Consider the following 9,934-nt stretch of genomic DNA (forward strand, 5'->3'; position numbering starts at 1 on the left):
TGCTTCTTTATTAACAACTTTGTTGTGGTGGGCTCTGTCACTCCGGATGACTAGGTGGGCTTGCCTGCCTGTGTAGGGGTCTTCCCACTACAGGTTGAAAGCCAGCTCAGGCAGGAATGTCTGTGAGACTCTTATCTCCAATTAACCATCAGAAAACCAGAAGCAGCACTGTGGCTTAAGTAGTAGAGTGCTTGCCTTGAGCAGAAGAGCTGAGGGACAGCACCCAGGCCCTAGAGTTCAAGCCCCATGACCGACAGAGAGAAACAGAGAGAGAGACAGAGAGAGAGAGAGAGAGAGAGAGAGAGAGAGAGAGAGAGAGAGAGAGAGAGAGAGAGAGAGAGAGAGAGAGAGAGAGATCTGAGGATTATGGTTTAAAGCCAGCCCAGGCAGGAGAGTCCAGGAGACTCTCTCTCTAATTAACATAAAAAAAAGGCAGAAGTGGCGCTATACCTCAAGTGGTAGAGCACTAGCCTGAGCAAAAGCAGCTCAAGCACATTGCTGAGGTCCTAAATTCAAGCCCAGGACTGGCACAAAAAAGAGAAGAAAGAAAACAGGCTTGTACTGTTTACCAAGGATTCGGCGAAAGCAGAAATGGAAAACTATTGTGTGATGAAAGCTGGAATATGTAAAGAAATCAGTGTTCTAACCCAATTAGCCATTGATTACCAAGGACAAAAACATAGTCTAATGAAGTCAGGTTTATAGACACAGGTGATCAGTAGAAGAACTCTGAGGTGTCCCACTAAATACAAAGAAAGAAAGTTATTACAGGCTCTGAAAGTGGGGTGGAAAATAGGTGAAATTTATGTTTTGTTTTGCTTGGCTCTCATTGCATAGCCCAGGCCAGCCTCCCAAATGCTGGGATTACATGTACTACTATACCCTGCTTGCTTTTTTTCTCACGTTTTCATTAATTTTTTTTCATTTTATAAATTTTGTAATTTTGCTATGTAACGTCTTTACACATTGAAGTCCCACAACTAGACCAAAGTTAAACTTGGATATAAAATTCATTACTTAGCTCCAGACAAGTTTCTGCAATCCTTAACCAGCTTCAGTTTCATATAAAAACAAGCAGCAGTAAGTGGCGCCCTCTAGAGCTGATACTCTTGTTTAGGCCCTGGATGCCAGGACCCTTTGCCCAGCACTGGCTATGACTTCTGTATCTTGGATGTCAGGATCCATAGTGCTTGAGAGTTGAAGCCAGTGTTCCAGCTTCCCCTGCCCTGCTCCCCCCTCCCCCAGAGACAGAGGCTCACAGTCTTTCTTATTCCTGGTTTCTCATCACTTAAAACTATGCTGCCAGCATGGTGATTGTTGCCACTTCCATTTCATCACTGCCTTTTATCAGGGTCTATGTCAGGGTTCTATTGCTAATGTTGCAGCAAGCAGCTGTGGTTGTCTGGTATCTTCCTCAAGTAATTAAGAATATTCCAAGCAGCCAATTCTGGCATGAGGGTAGTCCTACAGAATGCTTGCCTGATAGTCTTTCCAAAGCAGCCAGAGAACCAGGAAATGGTCTAACAACTGTCAATTATGAAGTTAAATCATACCAGCCCCCAACATCACAGCTTATTTAAAGGAAAATTACAGCTTGCCAGTCATATTAACAGTGTTTTTTTAACAATGCTCTGACAATGTTTGACTCTTGCTCCCGAGTTCCTAGGGGAGATGAGTCTCTACCATCTGTTTCCATTATGACATGTTATAGCTGCAGTATGTCCTTGGGAAGAATACTATTTCCTGCTAATTTTACAACTGACCTTCTCTGTGTCTGTTATTCCAGACTAATGAACAGCAAGGGAGATGTTTATAGTCCAAACCAATTTTTTTAGGTTTCAGGAGACAAACGATGGAGAAAGAATCTACAACAACTAATGAGTTGTGAGTTGACAGAAGAAACTGAAGTATGAACGTTATAAAACAAGGGGGTGTTATTGTTAATGTTGAAAATAGAAATGTCTAGTTTACTGAGCTGTCCAATATGGTAGCCCCATCCACAGGTGGCCACTTAAATTAATTTTAAATGTTTAAATTAAAATTTAAAATGCATCCAATTAAGTAGGAACTTACACAGGACAGGCAAGTGTTCTTCCACTGAGCTACATGTCTACCTCTTAGATTTTTTTTTAGTGTGTGTGTGTGTGTGTGTGTGTGTGTGTGTGTGTGTGTGTGTGTGTGTGTCCTCGTACTGGGCCTTGAACTCAGGTTCTCAGGCTCTCACTTGGCTTTTCCACACAAGGTTGGTGCATTACCACTTGAGCCACATCTCCACATTTTGCTTTTTGGTGGTTATTTGAAGATGAAAGTTTCATAGGCATTTCTTCCCAGGCTGCTTCAAACCTTGATCCTCTGTTCTCAGCCTCCTGAGTCCTAGGACTATAGGCCTGAGACACCAGTATGTGGCAACCTTTGGCACTATCCCTGAGCTTTTTTGCTCAAGGCTACCATTCCACTACTTGAGCCACAACTCTACTTCTGGCTTTCTGATAGGAGTCTCACAGACTTTCCTGCTGAGGCTGATTTCTAACCTTGAACCTCAGATCTCAACCTCCTGAGTAGCTAGGATTACAGGTGTGAGCAACCTGGGCCTGGCAAAACTCCTTGGCTTTTAAGTAGCCCAGGCTAGCCTCCCACTCTCCTTCCTCCTACCTTCACCTCCCTGCTAGTACAGGTGTGCAATGATAAAAACTTCTTCCTGGCATTTAACCTCTTGTCAGGTGTTCATTAGCCAGAGCCTGGTTGCTGCCATATTAGATGGTACAGATGCAGAACATTTCTTTTAGTGGTGAAAAAACGAAAGTTCCATTTAACATCAGTAAAATAAGAGGCTTAGGGTTGTGGGCATATTCTCTCCAAAGGGTGATAGGGAGAGACTCCTGTGCAATGTGCAATCAACCAATGAGTAGTATTGCTTCTTAGACACAAGCCCTAAAGATGCCCCTGCGTTCTTAGGCTAGCCACGTGTAACTCAAACGTAAGGGCCCACTCCTAGGTTCAGAACCCTTGCTCCTTTCCTAGCCAGCTCGCTCTCTTTTCCAAACTCAATCTCCCAACATGCACCGCGGGCCCTTCTGCCACTCTGACCCTTGGAATTCTGGGGAACGTAGTTTCTTTGCGATGTTCCAGCCCCAAAGACTTCGTAGCCACGGACTACAAAACCCACGCGGCATTGCTCTAGTCGTTCCAGTGGGATTTACCGCGGGCTTGCGGTTTGTGTTTAGATAGATTGCAGAACGGGTGGCCAAGACTTCATGGACCCCTGGCTGAGAAAGAAGCTGGAGTCCGTTGGAGGAGATGGGGGTGGCCGCGCTGTGCCTCCTGATGCTCCTCGGACTGCTGCTGCTCCTGGGCTGAAGAGATGCCTCAATGCATACGGAGCCAACCCCAACATTGACACGCACCGCTGAGGCCGGCAGCAGCCTTTTGGGGGTTTGGACTGCCTGAAGACGACCGCTAAAAGCCGGAGCCCGGGGGCGGCGTGCCTGACAGCGAAGCGCATGCGCAGACTCAGGCCTTGTGGGCTCGGTAAACATCTCAGAGCGCCTGCGCGGCCAGAGAGCTTGGGATCAACTTATGGGGACACCCCGGGGAGATAACAGCCTTCCGTAGTAACAGGCTGGTCATTTTCCTGTGGGCCATTTTTCTCTCCTACGGTTTGCAAAGCACAGCCCTCCTCATTGCCTCTCCTAATTCGATCCTCATTCAGGTCAGAGAAGGGTATACAGATGGAATCAAAGCATTACTGAGGATAAAAGACCAGAGACCCAGGAGGATTCGAGGACTAAAGCCCAGCCTCTGCTTCTGACTTGCTGTGTATGACTTTGGTAATTGTTTCCTTGGGAAATAGAATTGGTTTATAAGTAGGATTAGATAGTTGGGAGGATCAAATGAGATCCAGGGATGAAAACAAAATTCCCAATCAGCCTATAAAGGCAAAAGATTATTATAGTCTGGTCATTGCAGACTGAGAGACTCATTTCCTCTTTCTGCAGATTGCAAACCTGAGGGCCTCAAAGTGGAAAGGGACTGGCTCCAGGTCTCAGTGTGGGAACAAGGGTTAGAGTCAAGCCCTCCTACCTTTGGGCCTGGCTACCTTCCTTGTACCTCAAGGACCAGTATCTGTTGGATGTAGGCTTATAGAAGGACTGTACCTAAAGGACCTGGGAGAGGCACTGTTGCAATGGAGGAAGGCCTTGCTCCATGAGATGTACATGAGCAGCAGAAATCTGAGGAGATTCTGGAAAATTCTACAGGAAGAGAGCTGTACAGGTCCTACTTCTTAGGACAAGGGTTCAAATATGACAGATAAGGGGTCAGTAGTAAGGGGACAATTTTTTTGGGGGGGGTCCAGTCATGGGGCCCGAACTCTGGGCCTGGGCACTGTCCCTCAGCTCTTCAGCTCAAAGCTAGTGCTCTACCACTTGAGCCACAGCGCCACTTCCAGCTTTTTTTCTTTTTGCTTATGTGGTGCTGAGGAATCGAACCCAGGGCCTCAGGCATGCAAGGCAAGCGCTCTACCACTGAGCCACCTTCCCAGCCCCTAAGGGGACAAATTTTGAATGGGGGAGTAGCATTGGACTCTCTGAACCTAGGAGGCACAGGTGCTCAGGTGACTCTAGCTGGGGCTGTGACCATGGGAGGAAGTGATAGTTGGGCTGACCTGGGTAGTGAGGAAAGGAAGTGGTGTATGTTGAGCTGAGGCCTGAGAGCCACTGGAACAAGTAGTGAGATAGCACATGGTCATACCCTGCCACCTGCAGGTCCGTGTAGCTGTCCTCTTGGGAAGTGAACTTTTCTCTGTCCTTTGTTGTTGTAGGGCTAGACTATATGCAGATGTTTCGGGAGTGCTTTAGAGGATCTGGAAGCACATAGCAGGAGAGGCTGGGAGACCCTGAGGTCTGATCGAGGTGGGGCCTTCTCAGAAATCAGGAAAAGTGTTTGTAGAAACTGAAATCCAAAGTCCTCCTCACCTCCAAATATCTTATTTTTTAACCTTCACTTAGCATTTCTGTTTTTCAGCCAGGGAAACTGAGGCTAAAGAAGGAAAAAGGACTTTTTTAAGAACACACAGGAGCTGGGATAGAACTGGAATGAGATAGTGATCTTTCCATTACATGGAAGTGACAGACCATCTTCATCAAACATTTATTGAGTGTCTAATGTATACTTTGAGAAGTGCTTTCTTAGGGGTGGCAAATAGAAGCCAGCATAGCTGTCGGACCTGGTTTTTCACCATTCACTGTCCCTTTCCATCTGAGCCTTCCAATTGTCTGAGGGGGTTGCAAGATTTATCCTGGGCTGTCTTGAAGTGTAACTGTAAATTAAATGAATTAAGACCTGTCTAGTGCACTGAATAGCACCAGGCATGCAGGAAGAACTAAATAAATGCTGGCCATCATTGTGGGGAAGACAGGTTGAAACAGGTTGTAGACGGGGTTCTGCTTATCTATAATATCTCTATGTCATACTCCCATGCTTACATTTCTGGGTGACATAGGCCCCATCTTCTCTGGCATGGGGAGCCTAGCAGGGAAGAGATGTTTCATGTGCTGACAACTCACATGCACAGCATGGTCAAAGTTAGGGTGGCTTGCCCCAAGTTGCATATTATAGTCCTGGGCAGACCAGAACTAGACTTTGGGCTCATTCCGGCCCCTTCAGAGTGTGACATTGTCTGTGACTCTTCCTTCATACTGGGCAGACGTCCAGGAAGGCTTACTGAAGATCCACAGCCTGTTTCCCTGAACAGGAGTTGAGGTAGGAAGGGTGGTGTAAAAGTGTGGAAAACAGGAGTCACTAGATATCAGATACCTCACCTCTAGCTCACTGCATTCAAAGATAGAGACAAAACCCAGTAGTAATTTCAACTTTGGTCCAAGCCTCTCTAATGGAAGTCTGAGTCAAACCCTTTATTTACAGAAGCTTAATAAGGTAACTCACAGGGAGCCCCCCATAAAAGAGGGAAGAAGTGTAGTCTAGAATCAAGACTTCTCACTTCAATGAGAGCCCTGCTTGGTAGTCTAGGAAGAAAGGGCAGTGCTTGACTCCACCTCTCCTTCCCCCAACCATTACCGTCCTGCTGGAGCAGGGCTATTGTGGCCACTCTGGTGCATGAGCTCTTGTTGGAAGGTGTGGGGAGAGAAGGGATTTGAGGTTAGAAAACTATGAGACTTGGTAAGAGAGAAAGCCCAGGACTAGCTTGGGCACATGGGAATGGGAATTCTGGGGCTTTACTAATCAATCTGAGGCAGCAAAGGGTAAAAATACCGTGGGAGCACACTCCTGGAGGAGGGAGCAAAGCAGACTCAGGATGAGTCATGGAGCCAAGTCCTAAATTTAGAAGGTGCTGAAGGAGGCAGCCTCCCCGAGGGAGGACTTGGAGATGCTTGCTGACCCAGGGTGCCAGGACTCAGGGTAGGAAGGAGTGGTTGGCAGGAGTCCCCAGAACTGAAGTGCCCATGGCAACTAAATCTATTCCAGGCATGGAGTTTTGACCATAGAATAAACTTTAACCCAGAGAAGTCTTCAGCCTCAGAGAAGCCCACCCACAGCAGTCCTTCACAGAGTGAGTCCTGAGAACCAGCCCCCCTCTTTCCCCCACCCACCCCCGGGGTGGGACAGCTCAGAACTGGCTGCCTGGGGCTGAGCGTGGCTGGGTTCTCTGTGCCCTGCTGCTGTTCCAGCACCCAGTAATCCCATGCTGAGGAGGGGGCTGTGTGGGCACAAAAGGCTAATGCTATTGAGCCCTCCCAAATAGGGGGACCACCAGGCCTTTGGCAGTTCTTTCTGGAATGGAAGAAGGAGGAGGACAAGATGCTACTCTACCCATCTCTTCTTCACTCTCAGTTCTTCAAGCTCCAGGTTAACTCAGGTCAGGAGGAGGAGGAACAAAGGAGGCCCTGCCTTGTGGACAGATGCCAGGCCTGGGGGTAAAAAGGCTCAGGAAACGGGAACTGATGACAGTCATGGCATTTATTGGGCACTCGTGATTGGCCAGGCACTGAACTAAAGCGCTCTACAAGCAGTAATTCATTCTGTTTCTTGTAATGATGTACATCCTTTTAAGCTACCCATCTTAGAAGTGGGACAACAGAGACAGAGATGTTAAGTGAGTTGTTTGAGATCATACACTGAGTATGAGGTTCTAACCCAGACAGCCTGGCTCCTTGACCCTAGCTATTTTCCTGGACTGCTGAGCTAGCTGGGTACTTTACCTCATCTGCCCAGCCTCCCTCCCATCCTTCTCAGCCCATCCTCCAGTCCTAGTACACTGAACACTATAGGCTTCCCTCTGGGCTTTGCAGGGCTTTGCTCTCCAGGACACTCCCAGGCTGGGGCATGGGGGTAAGAGGGGAGTCTAATCCACACACAGAGATATATCCTGGGCCCTGCAGCTGCAAGCTCTGTAGATTCCTCCTGATCACCGCCATGCTGACAGGAGAGCAGGCCTAGAGAAGTACTGGTAGGAGTTCTTGAGCAGAACCATAGGACTCGTCTTCAGTCAGGTCCTTTTTTTTTTTTTGGGGGGGGGGGTCCGGTTGTGGGGTCTGAACTCTGGGCCTGGGCGCTGTCCCTCAGCTCTTCAGCTCAAGGCTAGCGCTCTACCACTTGAGCCACAGAGCCACTTCTGGCTTTTTTCTTTTTGCTTATGTGGTGCTGGGGAATCGAACCCAGGGCCTCATGCATTGCAAGGCAAGCACTCTACCACTGAGCTACCTTCCCAGCCCTTCAGTCAGGTCCTTAAACCTGGATGCCACTCCATCCCTGCATGCTGAGACTCTTGCAGCCCTGCTGCCTGCAAAAACTCAGTTCAATCCTAGGTTCTTTTGCTGAGTCGATGCAGCCTTCCAGGAGCCTTGGGATTTCCTGTCAAGAGACACAGATCCAATTGCTGTCTCCAGGCTCTCTCCTGGGTTCTGTGCTCAGGCTGGGTAGGAACTCCAAAGCCTTAGGCCCTGACTCGTGACAGTTTTTACTTCTTAGAACTAGGGAGGGCCTCTGGAGAAAGCCCAGATCACCCGCTGTGTGATGGTAGAGAACAGGAGTTGGTCCCTCAAGGTAAGAGGTACCTGTGAGTGTTCGCTGGCCTGAATACTGAGGTTGTCCTTGGAACTACCCATGGGTATAGCCTGGCCTGTCTATATCTATAACACCAGACTGATGGGCTCTGCTCAACCCTCTGTCTAGTGGTTGTGGAGACAGAATGTGTGCAGAACCCTGCACACACGTGTGTGTGTACATATACACAGGATAGCTCATGCCCCACAGTGATGTGTGTGCAGTGCACATGTTCCTCTGTCACAGCAAGTGCCTGAAGTCTCTGTGGGAACTGGTATGTGACTCTGGTGCCTCAATATTTGGTAATACGGATGTGGCAGAACTTAGGATGGGATGTGCCAGATTCAGGTGAGATACAGGTAAAAATGATTAGTGTGTCAGGCATGGTGGTATTTACTTGTAATCCCAGGACTCAGGTGGCTGAGGCAGGAGGTTCAAGAGTTGGAAACCAGCCTGGGCTACCTACAGAGACTGTGTATCAAAAAAAAAAAAGCAGGTGGGGGTTTAGCTCAGCGGAAGAGCGCCTGCCTGGGGAGTGCAAGGCCCTCAGTTCAGTCCTCAGCTCTGGAAAAAAAGAAAAAAAGCTGAAAAGGGAAAGAAAAAGAAAAAATAGCTGGGCATTGGTGGCTCATGCCTGTAATTCTAGCTACTCAGGAAGCTGAGATCTGAGGATCAAGGTTCAAAACCTGCCCAGGCAGGAAAGTCCATGAGACTTACTTCCAATTAACCACCAGAAAACTGGAAATGGCACTGTGGCTCAAGTGGTAGAGCACTCACTTTGAGCTGAAGAGTCCAGGCCCACAGTTCAAGTCCCACAACCAACAAAAATAAATAAATAGGGCTGGGAAGGTGGCTCAATGGTAGACTGCTTGCCTAGCATGCATGAGGCCCTGGGTTCCATTTCTCAGCTCCACATAAGCAGAAAAAGCCGGAAGTGGTGCTGTGGCTCAAGTGGTAGAACATTATCCTTGAGCTGAAGAGCTGAGGGACAGTGCCCAGGCCCAGAGTTCAGGCCCCATGACTGACAAATAAATAAATAACATTATGACATGTCAGAAATTTGGATATCACAAGACCGTGTTTTTCTTATTTGTTTCTTGTTTTGTTGTGGGGCTTGAACTCAGGTCCCAGGTGCTGTCCTTGAGCTCTTTTGCTCAAGGCTAGTGCTCTCCTACTTTGAGCTACAGTGTCACGTTCAGTTTTCCATTGGTTAATTGGAGATGAGTTTCAGACTTTCCTGTTCAAGCTGTGATCCTCAGATCTCAGCTTTCTGAGTAGCTAGGATTACAGGTGTGAGCCACCAGCACCTGACTTATCCTGTGTTTTTATCTGGCATCTTCACTCTGTGCTGTGTATGACCATGTGTCATGCTGACCTGTGTCAGGCTGGCCATGTATGCGATGAACATAGTTGAGTATCTGTCTGGGACTGTGACAAGACATCAGGGTATTGGTATGTGTCTGTGACAGTGTCACCAGGAGTAAGGAAATGGATCCTGACTGACTGGGTTAGTGGCTGTGACTTTCTGAGGCTCTAACAGGAAGGTTTGAGCTGTTTGCTCAGTGAGGCCAAAAGGACCAATTATGAGACTCACCCTGGGTAAACAGTTAGATCCGGGACCACGTGGGGCCAGACCATAGCTCCTACTGCCACTGTAAAGGACATATCTCTTTCAAGACCAAGCCAGCCTTGAGGAAGTCAGCATGCCCTAATCCTTCCTGAGGGCTGATAGAACCTCCTTTCCACTGTGCTGCTTCCTGGTGACATCACACAAGTCACATCCTATCTTCTAGAACAGAGCCCTCAGGATACTGCCCAGTTGCCCAGGGCAACCTGGGAATTGCTCCACCCAAACTGGCAGGCAGGGTTACCA

The sequence above is a fragment of the Dipodomys merriami genome, unplaced genomic scaffold (genome assembly GCF_024711535.1).
Source record: "Dipodomys merriami isolate MVZ:Mamm:240054 unplaced genomic scaffold, mDipMer1.0.p SCAF_25, whole genome shotgun sequence".
In the NCBI taxonomy this organism is placed as follows: Eukaryota; Metazoa; Chordata; class Mammalia; order Rodentia; family Heteromyidae; genus Dipodomys; species Dipodomys merriami.